Source organism: Aquila chrysaetos, chromosome 15, assembly GCF_900496995.4.
Source record: "Aquila chrysaetos chrysaetos chromosome 15, bAquChr1.4, whole genome shotgun sequence".
NCBI classification, from domain to species: domain Eukaryota; kingdom Metazoa; phylum Chordata; class Aves; order Accipitriformes; family Accipitridae; genus Aquila; species Aquila chrysaetos.
In genome coordinates, this window is record NC_044018.1 from 12,942,387 (window position 1) to 12,963,556 (window position 21,170).

At 42.3% G+C, this 21,170-nt stretch overlaps 1 protein-coding gene across 7 annotated transcripts in view; it reads left to right on the forward strand.

Moving 5' to 3' along the window:
• The first annotated feature begins 2,027 nt into the window (after window positions 1-2,027).
• The window catches only part of CYRIA (CYFIP related Rac1 interactor A), a 58,999-nt gene continuing 39,856 nt past the window's right edge, over window positions 2,028-21,170 (forward strand). For 2 of the 7 annotated variants that reach the window (XM_030037478.1, XM_030037475.2), the window contains exons 1-2: window positions 2,028-2,200; window positions 19,710-19,759. The gene's annotated coding sequence lies outside the window, so the exon portion shown is untranslated. Of the gene's footprint in view, window positions 2,201-2,574; window positions 2,907-19,709; window positions 19,760-21,170 lie in introns of those variants that run through there. The other 5 variants (XM_030037483.2, XM_030037482.2, XM_030037477.2 and 2 more) reach the window with 5 other exon arrangements.

Sequence of the window (21,170 nt, forward strand, 5' to 3'; positions counted from 1 at the left end):
TGAGAAGTTTAGGGTGTTTGATGTACTGGGATGGGGCTGGTAGAAATGAGGCAGAACTTTACAGGATGAGAGATGACTTTATTGAGGAATCTGAACCCTACCGACGTGCCTCAAACTGAATTTGTCTCGCATCAGCACTGGGATGACAGTTCTGCACAGAGAGTCACTGCGGCTTGGCTAATACGCAAGTAACCCATTAAACAATTATTTCCTGGTCTCTCACGTCATTGTCCAGAGCTGAGAATCTGAAATCTATCACTCGCCTGCCATTCCCCCTACAGGCTGTTCAACTTCAGTCTTACGGCAGTATGTGACACTAGAGCTATGTAGATGTTCTACAGTTCATTTCATCAATATATAACAGTCCCTTTGTTTTTGGCAGGATTTAAAAGTTGGACTTTTCTAACTCCTAAATACTATCCATATCCAGAATCAAAATATTCTTCTGGCTAAGTCCCTGATGCATTTAGTGCAGACAATCTGCCAGCATAGATGACATGCACTAATAGAGTCAGAATATTTCCAAATTATGGGTAACAGCTGCCTCTTCTTTTGTAAAAGCATCCAGATGAAGACATGTCCATTATTCAGCAGTCAGAAGGCATGCCCCAGAAAAAAAAGTAAAAGGGGACATTAAGCTGCTAGCTGGGACTCTGAGGTTCAGTTCTCCCTCCTGGTTCAAGTTTTCCATGTGACTGTTCTTCCTGCTTGAAAGCGGAGCAATGCTATTTACTTCTTTTATAAGGTACTTTGAGACTTGTGGATAAAAAATGCAAGCCAGCAGCTTAGTGCTCTACTAAGCTGGGTGCTGTAAGGGTAGCTATATTAAATATGTGCTACAGTAACAGACACCAAGCCTTTTAATAGACTAAGTATGTCACTCAAATTATTTTCTAACTAGAAAATTCGGAATTTTCAGGCCAAAGAACAGTTCAAGGACATCTGGATACAGCCTCGGTAAAGGCAAGAAGTTCAAGCGTGTAAGTGATGCCGCTCTGGGATGCCTGCTCAGTGGGAGTGACAGGCCAGAGTGTCAAGTCAGCAGCAGACCCCGCGTGCTCACAGCTCTACCAAAGCACTTGGCTTCACAGCGCTTCAAAACCTGCCTGATTCATGAGAATCACACCTCTCGGTGCGCGCAGGCCCTTTCTTCGAAGCGTCTGCCCCAGGCAGAACGCAGCTGTGAACTCTCAGGTTCATTGGCACAATGCTGTAATGGCTTTGTGGTCAGCATCATGGCTTCTCACATTTAAAGAGCTCGGCAAGCAAAACCCTCGTATGAACAAATAACCAGATATTTCTATGCTGTACTTCCAATATTGTTACTTGTAGGCTTTTTTCTTGGGTTTGTTTTTTTTTTTTTTTTCTTTCTTCCTGTAAATGACTCATAGACTGGCTTTTGGGGAAGGGGGAAACCGAGCGCTGCGTAGCCACTCTTGCAACTTTAGCCTTATTTAACCCTCAAAACAGCAAGAGGAAGTACAAAGTATTTTCACGAGCTGTGAATGGGCTCAGATCTGCTTTTGACGTCTTGAGGAAGTGCTGCCTTCTGCAAAGCCAGAACTGCAAAAACTGTATTTGCAGTCCCGCTGAACTCAAACATTTACACACACACAGTGTCCCGGAAAAAAAAAGAAAAAAAAAAAAAGAGCCCACCCGCTGGGAGGAGAGGGGATGGGATCTCTGCGAAACGGGGCGGATTTGGGTCAGCGCCGATGTCCCCGGGCGCGGCACAGGTAACAGCCGCACGTCTCCCTGCCCTTATTCCTAAGCAGACCCCCCAGGCCCCCCCCGCCACCCGCCGGGCTGAGGAGCCTGAGGGTTCTGTGCGGAGAGGAGGGGAGGGGAGGTGAGGGACCCCGCTCCCCCGCCGCCTCCTCTCCTCGCTCAGAGCCCCGCCGCCGCGCCTCCCCCTCGCCATCCGCCACCGTCCCGGGGACCCCTCCGTCCGCTCCTGCACCCCCCCTCCGTCCCCGTCCCCGTTCCCCCCTCAGCCCGCGGCGGCGGGAGGCGGGTCCGAGGGAGCCGCGCCCGCCCGGGGCCGGCTGCCGGCGGGAGCCGCACGCAGCCACCGCGGGGCGGGTCTGCGAGCGTCGCGCTGGGCCGGGCCGGGCCGCGCCGCGCAGTGCCGCCGGCTGTCTCTGAGGCGCGGGGGATGGACGAGGGTCCCTGCGGCGGCGAGCGGCGACGGGCGGCTGAGGTGAGCGGGGAGAGGAGGAGGGGGGGGGGGGGGGGGGCCGGCGGCTGCGCGGGGGCGGGCGGGCCGAGCCGAGCCGAGCCGCGCCGAGCCGCCTCCGCCGCTCGTTCCCGCAGCGCCCCTCGCAGCAGCCCCCCGGCGGCGGCGGGGCGGGGACGGGGCTCTGCGGCCCCCGCGGCTTTCTCCGCCCGCAGGGCTCCCCTCGCCCCCCTGCCCTCGCGGCCGCCTTTGTGCCCGCTCCTTGGTGCGGGGTCACCCCGCCCGGGCCGGCCCGGGCCGCAGGCGGCGCGGCTTGCCCCTGCCCCTCGCACCGCCGCCGCGGGGGCGGCCTGGCGGCGGGGGCCGGGGGACGCGGCCAACTGTTGCCCGGGAGAGCGCCGGCCCCAGAGCGTTGGCGGCTCCTGTAGCGGCGGGCGCGGGGAGGGCTCGCTTCGCCTCGGCTCGGCTACCGGCTGCGTTTGGAAAGGCGTCGGCTGCGGTGCGAGCCCCCGCTGGGGGAGACGCTTCCCCCGGGCGCGGGCCCTCCGGGGTGGAAATCTGTGGGCTTTCGTTGCCGGCCGGTGGATGCCGGAGCCGCCGCAGCTGCGGGGGAGAGCAGCGGCGGTGCGGGGACCTGCCTCCGCCTGCACCCGGGCCCAGGGGAGCCGGGCTTAGCTCTACGGCTGGCCGAGGACACCGACCGGACAACCCGGCGTAGCGCCTTGCAGGAGTAAGTACGCCTGTGCTGTGGCGGGGGGGGACAGGGGGATTAAGCTCCCAACTTCGGTTATCCCGAAAACTTTGTGTTCCGGCTGCTGGTTGGATGCAGGGTGCTGTGAACGCGGTGCTTCCAGAGGGATGCGCCTAGGCGTGAGATGAAAAACACGAGCTGTAATGCTGCGTTCACCTCGTCGTTTGAATCTCTGTCCACGCTGAGATGCGTTACAGTGAACAGATACCACGCTTGCATCTGTTCTTCCTATTATTATTATTTCCCTAATTTAATTTCAAGACCGGTTAGCTTTAATTTTATTTATCTGGGTTTTGTTATGCTAAGGTCTTAGTAATACGTGACGCCACTGTGTAAAATTGAATGCTCCATAATTCACTGGCAACACAGCAAGACTCTTAACTTCACATGCTTTCAGTGGTGTTGCTAATAACTTGCCGAGGGTGGTGATGCGGCTTGGTTTCCAGCCTGTTCCTGGTAGTCTTTGACTGCCATACAGCTCATCTTTGCACCCTCTGCTTTTTTTTACCAGCTCCTAAAGGCAGTTTATATGTGTGTATGGGGAAAGGGTAAGTTAAGGGGGACAGGGATGTTTTTGCTTTGCTTCTCCTGTTCTCACCATCTGCAAGGTCAGAAAAAAAGAAAAACGACTTTGGCTGTGAACTCTTAGGTGGGGAGATCTGGAATGAAATGCTGTCGTGACATGAGGTTGCCTTGTGGGCAAAGAATTTCACATGCTCAGCACTGCTCTACAAAAATACCCCAACTCATATTACACAGGGAAGAACCAAGCTGATACTTCCCTTTTCTCTGTTATGCTAACTTGTATATTTCTATAACATGTAAGGAAGACTTAGACATCAGCAATGTACTTCATTATTTTTTTTTAAGGAATAAACTTTGTAATTTCTCGTGTTTGATTCTTCTTTCTCCTATAATACCCCTACCCCCCACCTCACCGGGCCCGAGTTAAAAACTAACGATAAAGCCCTACTACTCATGAATTTAGCTTTCCTAGGGTAGACTTAAAAAAAATGTTTTAATGAAATGAAATTACAGATTATGGGAATAGCATGAAGGGTTTGACTTAAATTCATAAAAAGCATGAAGTAGCAACTAAGAATAAAATTATTCAGTTTGAACCACTATAGTATAGTCTATCTGGTCTTTAAGGTTTCACTTAAATGTAAACTATGGCAAGTATAAGCGAGGCTCTCAGGGTTATTTAGATGGTTTCTAATCTTTTATTGGATCCTGCTCTACTTCTTCACTACCCTCCTGTGCTGTTTTTGCAGTGACACTTAGGTTTTTTTCCGTGAACTTCTGTTCTTTATTAAAAACAGAAAGTAAACAAACCACAAGTGATTAAAAAGACAATGTATGCCAGTAATTAGAATAAAAAATACTTGGTTAATTCACAAAGGAAAAATGATGATCGTCTCGCATACTACTGCATAGTTACTGTCAGCAGATGTCATTTCTCCATAATAGTGAGTCTATTAGTGAATTTTACAGTGCTGGGAAGATAATTCTTTGTTAGTGTGCTTAGCTTGTCTTCATGACATCATTTTTTGACACTGTTTTGTCAGGCTGAAATATCTTGTCCTCAGCAGTATGGTAGTCTCACAAAGACATTGAGGATTTGCATGTGCAGTAAGTTGCAGATTTCCACATGTCGTGTGTTATACAAAATGAGAGCTTAAAATGTGTGTCAAAAATACTAGATGTTATTTAGATGACTAACAATTCCCATACTTTAACAGAAATCATATTTAATAGGTGTACAGATACTATAAATAAGACCTCTTTAATTGATCACATTTATATGTATTTCCAAATGCCCTTTTAATTAAAGTTTTCAGAGAAACTGTAAAAGAGTTTTGTAGAATCACTGGCATTCTTTAGCACTAGGTGCCTAATGCATGCAGTAGCACATGAACTTGATCGTTCAGTTCATGTTTCATACAAAACAGAAAAATATTATCCTAGATCCAAAACCCGTATGCAATCCAGACATCATTAGGTCTCCTATTAAATCCCTGGAGACAAACTGAGTATGTCAATGTGACCTATAACATCAGTGGACAGAAGAATATGCATGCTAATAATATACGTTGATTTGAAGGAGCCAAAACCTCTTAGTGTTTCCTCCGTGCTGAATTCAGTATGTATTTGGATCTGTTTCAGTATTATCAATCATTCTTTTAGCAGTGCTTTCTACTCACGTTATCTAGGAATGCAAAACAGTAACGTTAAATCAGAGAAGACAGTTTGAGAGGCATGAATTAAAATATTTAATATATGGGGCAGCTTGAGAGTTGCAAAAAACACAGTCATAAATTTGAATTTTGTTGTTTAAATTAAAATTGTAATAGAAGCTGCTATGCACTCGTGTGAATGATGATGAGAGTGATGTGAATGATGTGAGATGTACAGGTCCTAATTCTTGTGAAGTACTGAATTTACCATTCTTCTACTTTCACAGAATTCCAATTCACTCTTGCAATTAAAATGAAAAACGTGTCTTATTTTCTGTCTTTATATACTGCTTGATACAAGTTCTTGATTTAAACTGGTAGCAGTAGTTGCTTCTGTAGGAAAAATAACAGTAATAGATGTAGGACAAATACTTTTTAAGACAGGTATGACCCAGTGCAGCACTGACATACAGGTGCTTGAAAGGTTTTTATTTAGTATTGTGGATTTTAAGTGTTTAGAAATAATCTCACAGTTGGTATCTTCATGTTGACATTAAGTTAAATATCAGTCAGTCTTACCTTAATTCAGGAATGGTTACTTTTGCATGCCAATGGCTGAAATATTCTTGTCTAATTTATGAACTTGTCAATAGACTACAAAACTAGTGCTCTGTGGGACTTCTTTGTGCATTTTATCCTTTTTTACCTGTCCGTGATAATACTTCTACAGGGCTGTTCGTAGTGGCAATGGACAGGTTGACTTTTAACATCATGGTTTGGATGACTGGCAGTGCAAAAGGTGAAACTAATGTGTAAGTCCGAGGCTTATTTTTGAGTAAATCTGTGTAAGGAATTTGTGAAGTTTGTAAAATGTGAAAAGTTCATTTTGAAGGGTCCAGTAGCAGTGCAACTTGTGGTGTTATGTGTGCCTGTCACAAGTGCTAGTCCAGTTTGGATAAAGTCTTAGGTTAATAAATGTGATCTATAAGCGTGTGTCCCTCAGACCTGTTGAAGAGCATCGATATGGCATGGGAGTTGTCATGTCTAGAATATGGCATGGAGCATACTGGGATCTTGAGTTTGGTCCCCTGTTTGTCTGTGATGAGCAGTGGATGACCGAGTCATATCTGGGCATTGGAGTTCGCACAATTTAATAACACTGTGGAGGTGGTTCGATGTTTTTAAGGGGATGTGTAGATGAACATTTTAGATAAAAGCCATTCTGTACTCTCCTATAGCTCTCTGATGCACATAGGTTTAACTTAAAATTTAAATAGTTGTTAGAAGCTTTTTTTATATATAATTTATGGGATTTAGGGGGGCAATCCTTCTCCCTGTTGTATTACAGCCTGAATTCATAAATTATTTTAGTGGCCTATTTTACAATTAGATGCCTCAAAGCTAAGGTTGATGTTCCTAAAACTCATGTCTGAAAGCACGTTTTTTACTGTGAGGAAAATCAGATGCACAGAGCTTCATTTCTGCGTCCATCCAGAGCTGTTACAGCGTGACTGTTCTGGAGAGTGGCATCTCTCTCCTGCCTAACTGCCTTTGGCATCCTGAGATGGGAATGTTCCCTCAGGATTTGGAAAGCTTGTTTTGCTAAGAAATAAGTAAGTGTAAGCTATTTACTCAAAGTTGAGGAAGAAGCATTTGCAATGATGTTTATCTCTCCCTCTTCTCCTTATATTTGATGGTGCGTTAGTTACATCCCTTACTTATGAAGTATGAAGCTTGATTCTCTGTCCCCTTTTCAGCTTGAAGTAACTTGAGCTCACATCTCCCTCTTCCCAGGAGAGGGCAACAAGCAGCATGTCATAAGCTGTCCTTTATTTCACCTGCAACTGTGTCACTTTGAAAAAAAGAATTAATTAGGCCAGAGGGAGAGTGCCTCCTGCCCTGTCATTAAGGCATTCAGGTGAGGGAAATCTGGTTTCTATGGGTGTTTCATTCTTTCATTCGATAAATATTTTTCCATTTCATAGCTTGAGCGGGAATAGTCTAGGACAGACTGTAGTCTGTGGGTTAGGGCACTACCCTGGCATGCAGAGATGTGGTTGTGAGCCAGCCTCTCAACCTGGAAAGAGCCTACCACCCACTTTTACTTCCTCTGTGGTTGCTTTCCTGATGCTTTTATATTGCTCAATGGTGCTTGGGGGCATGCTCTTACCTTCTCATCTGAAACTTCAAAATTGCATGACTCCTTTCCTCATCAGCTTGTGAAAGGGGTGACTTTGCATCTTGCTCCTGGGGAGGCCTGAAGGTTTTACAACCCTTTTTAATAACATAGGTACCTCTTGAGCTTCCAGGACAGGTGACGTTTAAGGTACAGACTTCACAACTTTGCTTCCTGTTAGGTTAGATGGCTTCCTGCTTACTATCCCAGTTATCGTCATTTCCATTGTATACCCAAATTTATTGTAGCCATGCTCAAAATTCTCCCGTGAGTCCATTTTGTGCTTCTAGTCTCATATGGACTAGTAAATCTAAGAAAAGTATAGATTTTGGGGGGATGAAGGCCAGAATTTGGTAAGACTGAGGTTCCCTTCAGGAGAAAGCCCTAATTTGGGGGTTAGAACACAATTTGAGGCTGGTTGATTCAGTTGTCCAGCATAGGCATCTATCTCATCCTTGCTGAAATGGTTTACAACATCCACTGTGTCTGCGCTTGGCTAGCAGATGCAAGATGGCTGGAAGACCCATGTCCTGATGGACTAGCGCCTACTGGAAAGGTAGGGTATTTTAAGGCAGCTCGGTACTATTTGCCTCTGCAACTGAACTGAGCCCGGTAGAGTCCTAAGACTGTTGCTATCTAGGCTGAATGTGGTTAGACTGGGAAGCAGGAGGAAGGGGTTGTTTTGTTGTTTTTCAAAGACATTTCAAAGAAAACCTGCTTTCTGTTTTATTTTCTTTATTGCAAGTGTATTTGGTATCTAGCCTGATCATTATAATTTTTGTTTTGCAGCTGCCCCGGATTAAGTCTGGAAGGTTAGCTTGAGTTAATGGCTTTCTGGGAAGAGGGGGAGAAAGTTCATCTTCTGGTTTCTCTCATGCATATTAATAGAGATGCGGAGCTGTGGGGCAAAACTTCATTACTGTTGGTTGTTAGCTGGTATGGAAAAGCTGAGTGATGGTGCCACTTACAGAGCTGAATTGGTTTTGGAGAAGGAAAATTCTCTCTGGTAACTGGTCCATATGATCCTATCTCCAGTAAATTGATTCCAGAATTGTGTTTAAATAGCCTCCGTGAGAGATGTGCAGTGGTATTTATTTGGCACAGATGATTTGCTGGTCGCAATTTTTTGGAAGGGGCTCATTTAATGCTGTGGAAATTGAGGGAGGGAGGCAATGGTGAGGGGAAAATTTTGTAATATGCCTCAGAGTTGTTAAAAACTTTAGATATTTTTAGATCTTAGAAATAGATGTTTAGATTTTGGAAGGCTAGATTGTTAAATTTGTTATATTTTATTTCCAGGAACAGTCTAATTTTGTCTCAGTTATACTTTCTGCCACCCACATATACACAGTCTGACTCCTTGTACTCTATTGCTTTGTAATTGCGCAGTGTTTTGCTTCAAGGATCATCTGTAGACTGTTGGTGACTCCTTCAGATAAAGATTTCGTGACAGACATTGGCATCTTTAGAAGCTTCTGGAAATAAGTTTGTAATCATCTCCCTAATAATTGATGGTGGCAGAGGAAATGGGAACTGATATTGTGTAACTGTTTTTCCTATGTTTTTATTATTAAAGCATAAATGCCCTGTAGGACTGGAACACTTCCCTCACCCTCTCAACAAGGCTGTGCTGCAGCAGAGCTCTGTAATACCAATTACTGCGGGGATGGTTTGCTGTTCCAAATGAGATCATGATGGGGATGCTGGAAAACGAGTCTCTCTCAAAATGTGTTTCATGCTCTGAATACTCAAGAGGTTTTGTTAGAGTGAGATACTTAGGTCTACGGGGTTTATGTTTTTAATTAGAGAAGGTGTTAAAAAATCCACTTGCTATTTTGTATCAACATCTCTTGTATTTAAGAGGAAAACAGAAAATATTTCCTGATCTCGAAGTATTCTGGGAATGTGTTGCCTGTAGAACTGATTCGTATTTCTGCAACTAGATAATCTTACTACTTTTATTTATGTTATTTTTTTTCCTGAAAGACAGGGAGAGAGCACACATATTGGAGGCCTTAGAAGTATACATAATCTGCTTGTCCATTTTTATACTGTGAGACAAAAAAATGATTGGGGTCTGACTACTTACGCCTTTGTTTTACTGAGGTTTTGATTCATTATGGCACAGACAGTATCATGTTGTCCTTTACTGAACTAAAAGTAAATCCGCCAAAAAAAATCCCCTTTTGTTCTGCTGCTGAGGAACACTGTGGGCTGCCAAATCCTGGCAGTCTGAGTCACCACAATCGTAATAAAGTGTTTGTACTTTTGCGGTTGCTGTTATTCAGTGTCTTCTAATTTATTCATAAGGCAAAGGGACACCTACAAGTTAAGATACTACTTTTTAAAGAAATATTCCATGTTTATACTGAAGTAACATTTGTCAAAAGAGAATTAAATATGCACTGGTAACACTTCAAAGCTTCCAAGGAGCAAATGGTAGTCTTTAACAGTAAGAAATATATATATACACACATACATTTAACAAATTCCATTTTCTGTGTAAGAGCAATGTTAGACTTCAAAAAATTATGAGATTATTTTAAACTCCTTAGTGAACTCTGCTGTTTTTAGCCATGTGATCTGACGTGATAATGATCTGATAACCAGGGAAACTGTTTCCTTCCTTAAAAAAAAAAAAAAAAAGTTTTAAGGACAGAGACTCTGACCCTGGAAATGCTTATCTGTATTTTAACTTTGATGCGTGGGCTGTGACCCAGCAAGCATAACTCATGTAATTGAATTCAGTTGTTTTCAGGATCAGTCCCAAAGCAAGCTGTCGAATATTAAGTTGCAATACTCAAATAAAACTCAGAATGACTGCACATAAACAGCTGAGGGAAAGCAAGGTGGTTCTGAATCAATGATGGGTACCTGTAAGGCTGACAAATACGTTCCCTGACTGCATGGAAGATGTCTGCTGGTGTCCTGTGGGTGGCTGTGTGTACACTGTGGTGGTCTGGTTGATGCGCCCTGTTGCCTGTGCAGGAGATGGGAGTTCTTAGAAACTGCTGATCCCATCACCCGTGCATGGAGAGGAGATGTGTTTCCTTATAATTTCTCGTTTCTTTAGCTATTTATGGGTGGGAGTCCTCATGATTTAGGCTTTTAACTCTAATATCAGTTATTGAGGCAGAAACAATGATTTCTTTCTTTCTCTTGATAAAAGAACAACAAGGCTTTTATTCCTTTTTTGCCTGATACATAACGAATTCTGTATGTCATTTACCTTTCCCTAGTGTTGAGCTAATGAAATTTCCATAGTTCTCAAAAAAAGCCAAATTTGGTAAGTCAGATCATTAGTAACTTTCCCTGACTCCATCTTGTAGAGCTGCTGAAGAAAAGGAAGGTGAACTGAGCTGGGCATGGGTGGTGGGCTCTGGGGTGGTGTGGGACACGTGCGGAAATTCATGCGGCAAAGTACTATAATTTTAATTGCTGCTTTGCGTCATACTATCACTACAGCTGCTTCCCAAAGAAGAAGTTCGCATGCTATTGACAGGACATTCACACAAAGAAAGGAGATGGTAGATAAGCAAATGCAAATATATTACATGCCCTCTATCCTTTCGTTTTTAATACATTCTCTAGTGACAAGTTCAGCGTGAAACACTTGGTGACATGTAGTTATATATGCACTAAGTAAATGGCAGTTGATTCATGGTATCCCTCTCTCAGGGTATATATTCTTAATGCACTGAGGTAGGGACGAGTGAGTAGTAGTACAGCTCTGAGCTTCTTGATTCATGTGGCAATGCAGTCCCGCTCGGGGTGCTGACTTCCTTTCTCCTTTTTTTTTGCCCATAAAAGGAGAAAAGTGCTGCCATATGACTCGCTTTAGAGAGAATCACAAGATGAGGATCGGGGGGAGGTTATTCAGGTAGGTTTGTTTCTTGTACGTGGTACAAGACATTCTGCTTTCTGTGTTTAATGTGGTATTAAGAGCAGAGTATGTGGTAGTATTCCCTTCAACTGACATTGAAGTAAAACATTTCATTCTTCTAATAACTTTTTTTTTTTTCTATATGGATGAGAGATTCTGAAGGGAAGTTGGATGTAAATGAGCTTGGAAAGAAGATAAAAATCCCAGTTCTCAGGGATTAGGCTGTCCTCCAAACCTGCAGACAGTTTCCTGCTGGTGGTCAAAGAATAACTGTGGGTGGTATTTTCCCATCTTGTGCCAGTGGCTGTAGGTAGGCATGCCTAAGTATATTGCTTAATTTTTCACCGTTAAAAAGTTTCATGTACAGTTTTCCAGAAAACAGACTATTCAGGTGATTCTCTGAAGACTTGCCCAGAAATCAAATCTGGACATCTCAGTGCCTTTCCGTGACTGGAGAAGTCCTTGAGGCCACTTGCTCTGCAGTCTTACAGTGACTTTCAGTGTACAGTAAAGCAAGAATTGCCTGACTTCCTTTGACATATTCTGACAAAAAGCATAGCCCTCCCACTGATGAGGATCACATTTTCTCCATAGAGTGAAGGCAATTAACAGCTCTAAATAAGATCCAACCAGGTTCTGCGGTGGGTTACTAGGTGGTGTTTGATGGGCTCCTGGTTTGGCATCAGAGTGTGCAGCCAGCACCAGGATGGTCTCGAACTGTCAGCTTCAACTGTGCTGCCTGCTGATGTCCTGTATATGCATTCAAAGCTGTCTCCGCGTCAATGATTCACGGGATTGATCGGCTTGGGTTTCGTCAGCCTTGTACATTCCCTTTACTTACTGATGCTGTGAAACGATTTGACATGGGGGCATGTAAATCAGCTGTCTCTCTTCTTGCTCAGTCTAACACAAGACTTTTTAGAAATTACAGCAGAATGGATCTACCTGTGGAAACCAGACTTTTTTCTTTGGCAACTGTGAAAAGTGGAGAACTTAGACCCAAGCATTTACTTTCTTATGAAATTAAGCATTTTGTCAAGGAGTCCAAAGGGAGCTGGAGAAAATGAAGATCTCAGTAATGAGCAGTCATTTCCTAGCATCATCCTTTTCTGGTGTCACCATAGGTATCCCGGGAACAGAGCAAAAGGACCATACTAATTCTGGATCTAAAGTCACTTTTTCTTTCAAGCTGGTTTATTAATTATTTTTTTTCCACATCAGAACTAGGATGTAGGCCAAGATCTGTGAGAAACAGATGTCTGTCGCATGCCAGCAGTGTTACCATCGCTGGGATTTAATAAATTTGTTACTTCACTTATGTGGGAGGGGTTTTGGTGTGTTGTAGGTTTTTGGTTGTTTTTCTTGGAAGATCTGATAGTGAGTTTTCTTGTTAATTGGAGTGATGGTCTTTAGTCGAGTGTTGATGTCACTGTTGGGTGGATTTGTCATCTTTTCATCTTTTTGAAAGACAGAAATTGTACCTGTAGTTCAAGGCACTATGATTAAAGTATTCCCACATAAACTGGGGTGTGGGAGTTCATCATCTGGGACTATTAGGCTGGAACAGATGGTTATTAGGTGGACTCACTGGACTGGATTGGCAGCCAGTACTCCAACAGTTATAAATGGTTTGTCGACGTTTTACAGAAGAATATGCAATTTTGTCAATACTGTGGTGTGTTGACCCTGGCTGGACACCAGGTGCCCACCAAAGCTGCTCTATCACTCCCCTCCTCAACTGGACACGGGAGAGAAAATATAATGAAAGACTTGTGGGTCGAGATAAGGACAGGGAGAGATCACTCGACAATTACTGTCACGGGCAAAACAGGCTTGACTTGGGGAAATTAATTTAATTTATTGCCAATGAAATCAGATTAGGATAATGAGAAATAAAACCGAAATCTTAAAAGACCTTCCCCTCTCTCTTCATGGGCTTAACTCCACCCCTGATTTCTCCACGTCCTCCCCTTGAGCAGCGCAGAGGGACGGGGAATGGGGGTTGTGGTCAGTTCATCACACGTTGTCTCTGCCGCTCCTTCCTCCTCACACCTCTTCCCCTGCTCCAGGGTGGGGTCCCTCACACACCACACAGTTCTTCACGAACTGCTCCAGCGTGGGTCCCTTCCACAGGCTGCAGTCCATCAGGCACAGACTGCTCCAGCGTGGGTCCCCCGCGGGGTCACAAGTCCTGCCAGCAAACCTGCTCCAGCGTGGGCTCCTCTCTCCACGGGGCCACAGGTCCTGCCAGGAGCCTGCTCCAGCGCGGGCTTCCCACGGGGTCACAGCCTCCTTCGGGCATCCCCCTCCTCCGGCGTGGGGTCCTCCCCGGGCTGCAGGTGGAGATCTGCTCCCCCGTGGACCTCCCTGGGCTGCAGGGGGACAGCCTGCCTCACCATGGTCTTCATCACGGGCTGCAGGGGAATCTCTGCTCCGGCGCCTGGAGCACCTCCTCCCCTCCTTCTGCACTGACCTGGGGTCTGCAGGGCTGGTTCTCTCTCATGTTCTCACTTCTCTCTCCGGCTGCAATTGCAGTTGCTGTTGAGAAGTTTTTTCCCCCTTCTTAAACCTGTTCTCCCAGCGGCACTGCCACCGCTGCTGATGGGCTCGGCCTTGGCCAGCGGCGGGTCCGTTTTGGAGCCGGCTGGCATTGGCTCCGTAGGACAAGGAGGGAACTTCTAGCAGCTTCTCACAGAAGCCACCCCTGTAGTCTCCCTGCTACCAGAACCTGGCCACGCAAGCCCAACTCACAATACCATTCATTACATTTTTAAGAATACTCCAAGGTAAGCAGAGCTGGGAATGAAGCAGCACGTAGTGAGATGATCTGTAGGTAAGCGGTTGTGAAAGTGGTGTATGTTTTTGTACTGTCAGTGTAATTTTTCAGCATCCTGTGGTACTGCATAATCACTTAGATCTATACAAAGTTTTAAACACAGTGATTCTTGCTAAGTATAATATTTACATCCACATTTGCACCATGGTAGTTGTGTTTTCCTTTGGAAAATTTTTATATGCCTCTGTTGCATTTACAAAGACTTCTTGCTTGTGTTTCTTTTTGTGCAAAATAAGAGTAAATGTTTTTGATTCAGGTTTGCATGAATTTTTTAAAAGTAAATAAGTTGGGATTTCCGACTTAGAAGAAAGAAACAAATTTGTGAAGACATATATAAGTATGTGAATTATTGAAAAAAACCACAGATTTGTTCCTGAAATGCTAATCTTGTAAAGTGAATTTCTTCCTTGCCCGCTACCCCGATGTGGGTAGAGTTTGGAGAAGCAGTCTCAGCTGCTGTGCACTGGGATGCCATCAGTAGAGCTATGCCTGCTTTATATCAGCTGACAGTCAGGACCAATGTTCTACTGGCAGCAGTCCAGGCTTGCTGAAATGAAGAAGTCAGATGCTCATCTTCAGTCTGTCTGAACACATTAAAAAACTCCAAAACCTAGAGAGTGCAAATTTTCATGTGTGCTGCATATAATACATGTGGAAATAAAAAGGCTCAACTGTTATAAGTTTATTTGGTTCTGTTCTCGTGGTTTGAAGGCAACTATCACCTAGGTGAAGATGTGATATTAAAGGCAGAAGCTATAATGCCTGGAAAAGGTGACCTGTTAATTCTGAAACGCATTGGCTACGTATGGAATTTACTTCTAAAAATGATGTTCTCCAGAAGCAACTGGGTACTATAATTGTGATGCATTTTCATAGTAGGAACTAAATAAGGAATGGATATGGCATGCGACTGTACTGTTACATTTTTAGTACTGTTCGTGACACAGTTTTGTCCTGTGCCACCTAACGATTTCCCAGATAATGCCCAAGCATAGTTCTGGGGTTAGGAGAGACGATGGATTGTTTCCAAAAGGCTCTTTGGATCTGGCCACGCTGTTTTGGAGGGATAGGATTTTAGTTGTACAGCCACGAGCTGTACCATGCTCACTGGTTCCAAGCCCAGAGTGTGGGTATGTGCCCTGATCTGGTTTATTTTCTGACATATATGTGGCCACAGATTCTGCTTTCCAGGAAGCTGGGATTCAGCAGCTTCTTTGGTAAGGCAATGGCAGGATTATCTTTCTCTGTGTGCTTAGAAGGGTAAGAGAAAAAATTCTGTCAAACCTGAAAGTGAGAAGCTGTGTCTGGAAAGCTGGAAAAATAATCCAGAGCAACTTAAAATCATAGAATAATTGAGTTTCGTATTGTTATAAGAAAAGCCCTAGGGAATACACAGGTGTAATTAGCCATTTGGAAAGTGCTCGTTTAAAAAAAAAAATTATGAAGAATTACGGGCTGGCATTTTAAATCAAAATGAATAAATGGAATGTGAGCAGATGGCATCTACAGTGTCCTCAACCAGAGGATGTATATCCTGGCAGTAGTGTAAAATTTATCCCTGTCCTAAGCTTTGCCTTCTGTTAACTAAAGGAGCAGTAGCAACCTGCTTGCGCAAACCTGAGTTGTCATGATCTTTAGGTTTTGTCTGGGGAATCCCTGTCGCAAGCAGATGTTTCAGTCCTCTTCTAATTGTCTGATTGCCTCCTCTCAAGGAGGTGCAAATCTAACTTTATATTTAGCAAAACCTGTAGGGCGTGGGGGGGTTTTTTGTCTGTTTTTTTGTTGGTTGGTTTGTTTTTTTTTTTTTTGTTTTTTTTTTTTGAATCAGTGTTAAAGCTGTTGGCATCCTAATGACTTAGCAGAGTCTGATCCAACAGACAACTTACGGGTTGACTCTAGTCCATGGAGCGCTTCCATCTGTCTCACCACCTCTCTTCTATAGGAGATGAAGAATAGCTGTTGGGATGACGTAGGCTGCCTGGTGAACTGGCCACATATCCCTCCACCTGGAAGTGGTCCAGCGATGAGAAACTGAGCTCCTGGTCCCCACGTGGACAGTGACGGGCCAAGTGGCATTCCTGGTCTGGGAATTCCTGGTGCGGTTTGTGGTTTGAGGGTTGCGTGGGGACAGAATCGAAGCTCGGGTCAGGATGCTTTAAGGATGAACTATCCTGAAGTACCTGTATTGCCATCAACATCTCTTGCATCTTTCTGCATAATATTTAAATTGTATGAGCTTGGTAGTAAAGGCTTTAATGAGCCTGTGCTTTTTCAGTACATACATTGATAAGTGTGCTCTGCTGCTGCTCCTTTTTTATTTTTTATATCTTAAATCAAAATATAGACTTGTTACTTCATTCTGGAACATACACTTTCTACTTGAGAAAGGACTTCTAAAACATGAAGTAATATTGTGGTTGCATAGTTAGGATTTGGAGTCTGGCCTCTGACGCACACGTCATCTTATTTAACTCTTCTGTTTCACCTTTGAACTACAAAATTATGTAGTCCATTCTGTAATGCAACTTCACTTAACTCTTTATTTGCAAGTAGAATTAATTTAGCATCTTTGCTATGTACGCTTTGTTGAATACTGATCATACAGCCTTAATTATTTCTTACACAGCAGGAAACTTTCAAAGTAGCAGCTGTGTTTTGCCTTAAGTCAAATTGGTTGTGGACTACAACTGCTCAAATCCCTGGGTGGATAATAAGCTTTACTCCCAGCAGGTCACCCAGACTACTGTGCTGAGGGTACTGAACTGACTTCTGTGTTTCATTGTATAAATGCATTTTAACTAGGGATAAATTGACTTACTGGATGTTACCAAAACAGTAGAAGAGAATTTTCTCTTCTGCATTAACATGTGATGCTTTGCCTCCTTGTTGACATCCTTCCCTTAAAGCAGCATTAAGGTTTTTGCTAAGGTTTCCAGAGTGTCTATTTATTTCTGTCAATTTTTATCATGCTGGTGTTTTAAGAAATGATCACTTTCCTTTCTTCCAGACTTACAAATTCTCCTGAGGAGAAGAGCAGTTGCTCATAAACATGTTCCTTCACCCCACGTTTAGGTCGGATTGTTGTAAGGAATATCTTGGTACTTAGTTATTTTATAAACAGTATTGTCCCTCTTCATTCCCCCCACTTTCCTATGGAAGACTGTGATATCAATCTTGGACTGTTTATCTCCACTTTTAAAGGAATATTCCTTTTTAAAGACCCAAACCTGGAAATTTGAAGCTCTTTCAGTCAGAGTAGTTTATCCTCTTTCTCTCCCATGGCACTTGCTTTCCCACTCAATGGCATCTCTCTCAGTCCAAATGTCTTACCTCGATGAAATTGCCTTGCAGCCCGTTCCACGGAGTTATTGCTTGTGGAACAAGAAGTGCTTCCTGGCATCTGTTCACAGCCTTTTTTTAATGCACGTTTCATACCTGTTCATTGTATTAACTATGAATTGGACTGACATTGTTTTTACATCTCATTTCAGATTGTTTTAGTTTGATTTTGTTTCAGACTGAAAGAAATTTGGATATCTGGGATAAATTTTTAAAAAGGTTAAAGAACAGACTTCCAGAATGTAATGCGTATTTTGTTAAAAATCTAATTCAGTGCTAGCTACTACTTAAGTTGTGCTTAGAGTAGCTATTCTGTATAAGATGTAAAATTTTTGTAATTTCATGATTCAGCTGAACAGGAGATACTCCTTGATAGTTGCTGGGTTTTTGTTTCCAAAATTTAGGTTTTCTGTATAAAAATGCAGTTCGACTTCCAAAGTAATTGTGCTATTGTCTACTTCCCAGCCACAGTCTGTAAGCTTTTTGTGGGTATATTTTGCACCTGTTACATGAGAGCTTATTGTTGCCAGCACTCTTAATTTTCTCCAAATAAGCCAAGTTACGTAACAGAACAAACTGGTCTAACATAAAAATACGGAAATTATGAATATAACTGAAGAAAATTCTCATTTACCTTTCTTTTGGTCTGTGTTAGATCTCAAGATTTTTAATTAACTCACTAGGCTTATGTGCTCTGATGAACATACAGGGTTTTTTAAACAATCCAATTGTCTTGTTTTGCAATACACAATTCTACAGTATCTATCAAGTATATTTTATCTTCTGCTCTTGCATCTACTTCACAACTTTTATGCTATTTAATTTCTTATAGCAATCTTCTATTTTTATTCCATAGAGTTTTAGGCTGGATTTTTTTCTGTCCCACTTGCAAACAGTTTAAAGGTTTCTGGCAATTTTTTACCATAATTAAACTTGTAAGTCTTGGTCTATAATTAATTAATTTTCCTGAAAAACATTTCTGTTCAAATACTTCTGTAGAATTTGGTGAGATATATCCTGTGCATTTGAAGGGAATTAAGTGGTTGTTCACTCTCAAATTATGATCTTTGAAATTGTATATCCATTTAATACTTCCAGAAAGAAGTAGAAATTTAGTACCTTTTTCCGCTTTTCCCTTTCTTACTTCTGTTTCCTTTCTTGTGATAATGGGTTGTGAATTCAATTAAACTGTATTGCCTGTGGCTTCAGTGACTAAAAACTGATCTTTTCACATTGATGATCTCCTTCTGGAGTGGATGAAATAAATGGATCAGGTCATGGCTCAAATAAGTACAGTTCTGCAGGTATCTGCTTTGGTAGGAGATATTTAATTGATTAATTAATTAATGTATTTAAGGTATTTAGCTAACAAATACTTTCCTCCCCTTTCTCAAACTGACGCAGGGTCTTTTTTTGTGTTGTGATATTCCTCCAAAGCCAGTTTATGTTATGTCAGCATAGTCTGTGCTAGACTTGCCCTTTCAAAGCTTAATTCCACCTTTTTTATTTCTGACAATCATCTAAATTTCACAGTCCTTCTTTACCTGCAGAGTTTCCATTTCTGTTCTTTCCAGTCTCTTCCTCCCACTGGTAATCCTTTCTCCTCATTTTCATCCATTCTGTTCTATCACCTTCACTTTCTCTCATTTCTGGTAGTAAATCTGCTTTGGTTTCTGTTTAACATGAATCTTGCTGCGTTGTTGCTTAACCACTCTTTCCAGTTAACCTTAATTACATGAAGCTTGCAAAATACCTAAACACTTAGTAGCTTGGGAGTTAACATGGGCTGGTAAGTGGAATACCCTCTTTGAAACTTTCTCACAGATGCTCATTTAATTAGTGCTGGTGTTCCTGAGTCCTTCAGACTTGTCATTTTTGTTTTTGTTGGGTCAAGAGGGAAGGGGTCATGTTTTCATATATCTTCAACCAGTAAAATGCTGTAGAAAATGATGGTATCTAGAGCTGGGTTTTGCAACCCGTAGGGCTGGAGGCTCAGAAGTTGTCTCTTACTACATCGCCGCTCCATAGGGAATGGTGGTTTTCTGGGTTCTGTGAGGTGCTTCCAGTTCTTTCCCTGTCCTGAGGTGTTTCTGCTTTGCCCGTTCACTGATGTCTCCTTCTTGGCTTTTTTCCCATGTAAGCTGCATAACTCTCCGTGATGTGCTGTACTATGAGATTAATTGACCTTTTGCTCTGGGCATAAGGCACAGTAGAAGATACCTTGCAGCAATACTCATTGCTTTTTTTTTAAAAAAAAAAAAGGGAAATTACTATGTTTTGAAGGCATTTAAGTAACTTTTCTGATTTTTACTTGTTATTAATGAAACTGTTTTAATTACTAATTCTTTTAAAAAAATTTTTAAATCCACAGATTGCAGCCCCTATCTAATTATCGGAAGGCTCTGGATCATCTTCAACAAGGTAAGAGTCAACTTCGGTACTTTTTGTCTTGCATAGAACAGCTGTCTAGCAGATTTGAATGTCATAAATGATAAATGAATACTCAGCCTCCCTTGAATGGCATCCTGTTATGTAGTTTTACTGTTGCACCTAACTGATGTTTTCAAAATGCTATCTGGGCATAATATTCTCACCTTGAGGTTTTTATTTGTTTGCTTTCCTTATTATAGAACAACAACTGAGAATTCTTCTTCCCATGTACTTTTTCATTTACTCCACTGTTTGTTTTGAATCATTTCACTGTTAAGTGTTCTGGTCTGTGAAAACCCTTGGGACAGAATTGGCTTAGGCAGAGAACGGGATTTGTTCTCATCCCTTTTGAAGTCCTAATTCTGTGATTTTTTTTTTTTTTTTTTTTTTTTTTTACGCCTTCTACTGCCATTTTTTTTTTCTTTCAAATCTTGAACAGGTTCCCATTAAACTTTCTGAAATATAAGTTCTAAAACCCCTCCATCGCTACAGAACTGGAGAGAATGTGCAGCCAGCAGCAAACTAAAGCAATGCTGAAAATAGACTTTTTTCCCCTAGAGAAAGGGAGTTTCCTGACTTGACCAGCTACTAATTGGTACAAAGGTTTGTTTACACAGAGGAGTTATTCCTAATTAGTTCCCTATGTGGGTGCTCTACTTGGGAAATTAGTGTTACATTCTGATTTAATTTAATCTGCTTTTATAATGAATTGTTATAATTGGCAGTAAGGAACGTATTTTTAGAAGGAAAAAAAATCTGCACCATGCCACCTGCGAGTTTTAAAAGATAATTCCTCTTTAGACAGTGATCAAGCACTCATACTATTTTGAAATTAAATGAATAAAAATCCATCATTAGATTAGAACTAGTTTTTAGTCATATCTTTATAAATATAGCTGCAGAAACACAACCACGTGTTTTTCAAAGCCAAAACTTAATTCATCTGATTTATGGACCTCTGTTTTTCCATAGTTGTGAGGACAGTGAACCAGAATATTTGGGAAGAATGTTTATGGAGTTATATTAGCGTTGTTGAGGTTATGGTTGAAATGGAAGTTCACTTCCAAGCTTTTCTGTAGCGGATTTCTTTTTCTTAAGTTGACTTCACCTTTGTTCTGGGAGCAAACTTGTGTCTCTGTAACTTATTTTATTTAAAGAGTTGAAAAAGTAACATAAGAACAGCTGTCCTTATAGATCCTTATGAAGGACCTGGTGCCCTTGGTTTTTCTCTCAGCCTCCCCCCTCAACACTTGCAGAATGAAATGATCACTATTAGGCATCTAAATTACATTCTTTATTTCAGTAGTTTCAAAAGATTGGAAAATTCATTTCTGAACTTAAAACTGCTTTAACCAGACTTCTTTCAATGTAAATATTGTTTCAAATAAATATAGCCTTTATA